Raw genomic sequence first — 2,684 nt, 5'->3', positions numbered from 1 at the left:
CCGGGAGAATGACCTCGCTGCCTCCGGCCCCGAACACCGGGAGAATGGCCTTGCTGCCTCCGACCCTGAACTCCCGGAGAATGACCTCGCTGCCTCCCGCCCTGAAAACCGGGAGAATGACCTCGCTGCCTCCCGCCCCGAACACCGGGAGAATGGCCTCGCTGCCGATGCCACTGCCCTTGAATGGCAGGAGAATGACCTCACTGCCACTGTCACCAGCCATAAACGCTGGGAGAGTGTACTTGATGCCGCTGCCACATGCTCCAAAGGGCGGGAATACAGTCTCAGCTACCGCCACCTCCCATCGCCGGGAGAAGACACATCTGCCACTTGCATGCGGCCTGCTCTCACTGCTGTGCTGGTGCTGGTGCTGCCAACCAAGCCACCACAGAAAAGAAGAAAACAAAAGACGTAAAGGAAAATAAAGTGAAACAAAATAGCAGGAGCAAAAGTAAAACAAAGAAGAGCAGATGGGAGCAGATGGGCCCTGGGCAAGAACCCACATGCAGCCCTATTACCCTGCCACCATCTCTCACTGGAAGATGGGAGCAATTCTGTATTTTGCCAACACTCACTGTCAACTGAGTAACGGTTGCCTGGCTGAGGCGCTGGAGGGCAACCATTATTCGTGTCCATGTAAAAAGGCAATGTTTCAAATTCAGAAAGCAGTCAACAAAAATAAACAAAGAAACATGCCAGTTAGTAAGATAACTTAGCCTGGCAGTCCCTCTATCTCTATCTTTACTGTGGATCAAATGTCCTCCTTCTGCACCGTGACAGTTCTAGGATTTAATGATGAGCTTTCTTTCACTATCTGGCTTTCTGTAAACTGTAGATGTTCAACAAGACAAATGCCTTCTTCTTATATGTATAAAAAAAACACTTTTGTGGAGCTTCTAGTCACTAGGCAGGAATTAACTAAACACAAACAACATCAGTTTGTTTTTTGCATATCAATCAGATTCTTCCTGAAATAAGATTGTTGGTTATCCTGTTTTTACTGTTTTGGTCAGAAATAATTCAACTTGATAATTAACCTGATTTATTTTTATTCTCTCAGCAGTAGAGTTATTTGTATTGATGGAAATTCCTCATGTATTTGTCAGTTGACAGCATATGTTATCGAATCTATTGTCAAGTTTATAAATTTCTGCTTTTCAGTGCAATTACATCATTGCTGGACTTCAATCACTGAACTACACATCCTCAGGGCATGCCCAATCAGTACAGAACCCATAACTTTCTGACTCAGGAGATAAGAGTATTATCATGACTCATGACTAACACTTAAAAGGAGATAATCCAGCATGTATCTTTGAAATATCTTCAATGATAGTAATGAATTCTAACTCTGGATGAAATACTTGTGGCATGGCTGTGAATAAAAGAATGAAAGAAAACAGATAAACACAAAAAAACATAAGAAAAATCAGAAAGAGTGATTGTGAATGCTTCATAGTAGCCAGTGTGCCTTGCAGAATTCACAAACAGAGCTGCAGTTCTCCATGCTGTGATTTTCTGTCCTGACTGGTTGATGCGAGAGTGCAAATTTCACTGGGGACATATTCCATTGGGAAGCTCTAGAACTTAATTGACAAGGGACTACTAAAAGTTTATGACCTCCTTTCTTGACTTATGAACACAATGTGGGCTGCAGAGAAATTAAAATCCAAACAATAGAATCTATGCAAAATGTTAATATTTTTTGCTGGTAGACGTGGTAATACTACATATTGGAAGCATTTCTAAGTTCAGTCTACAGAAGAACCATTGGAAGGTGTATGAAATATTAATTCATTGCAATGTAGTCCAGGAAAGTGAAAATATCCAAAGTTTTCTGGGTAATAGCAAGTTGATTGATCGTGCTGCAATGCAAAATGTGTAAATGGCAGGAAAAGAAGAATATTTCACTTGCTATTTCTTTGGAGAAACAGAACATGACAACAGATTTATTAATTCTTCATCAAACCGGCCCTCTTGTGAACTCGGGGAAAGTAATTGGTGTGCAATTTGCAGCATTTCAGCCAGCTTTCTTTTGACTTGCTCGGATTGCTGCTGCTTCCTGTCTGAAAGCATTTAAACCATCTGAGATGACGGTATATTTCCTTCATGTTCAGGGTATCCCTTGTCAACACAAAGATAAATCATTGCTGAACTAAGTTCAGCAATTTTCCCTGGAGCTAACCCTTCCAGAATAATAGTTCAAATGTTCATATTTCGATAAAATGTCAAAAGGCAGAAAGTGCTTTAATGGACAATTAACTCGTAAATCCTTGCTTGCTTTAATATATTGCATTGGGGTAACAAACTACAGCTTGCTGGGTCATTTGTTGACCTAGATTTATGTGGCAATTGTGAGGAAAATCGTAACTTATGAAGTTTTAGTTTATTACAATGAAGTATATTTAAGCATAAATGATAGTAGAACAAACAAATCCTAACACCTGCTTTCAACTCTAAAATTCACAAATTTCTGATGCCAAAAGTTGGATTATATTTTGTGGGGTATCTCCTGAGCCTGGTTGAATGATAATCCTTCACTGTTAGGTAGACCAGGACAAGTGAAGCAATGCATGCTATGTGGGCTCTGCTGCCCCTAGTGGTACCCATAAGTTTCCTTATGAGATAGTAAGAACTGCCGGCGCTGGAGTCTGAGATAACACAGTGTGGAGCTGGAGGAACAC

At 41.1% G+C, this 2,684-nt stretch overlaps 1 protein-coding gene across 1 annotated transcript in view; it reads left to right on the top strand.

Moving 5' to 3' along the window:
• Positions 1–2,684, top strand: part of znf804a (zinc finger protein 804A) — a 320,998-nt gene that overhangs the window by 199,876 nt on the left and 118,438 nt on the right. The gene's annotated exons all lie outside the window — the stretch shown is intronic.

This window comes from Rhincodon typus, chromosome 7 (genome assembly GCF_021869965.1).
Source record: "Rhincodon typus isolate 14 chromosome 7, sRhiTyp1.1, whole genome shotgun sequence".
Lineage (NCBI taxonomy): Eukaryota > Metazoa > Chordata > Chondrichthyes > Orectolobiformes > Rhincodontidae > Rhincodon > Rhincodon typus.
The sequence above is the reverse complement of the archived record's forward strand: the minus strand, read 5'-3'. Positions and strand labels throughout refer to the sequence as shown.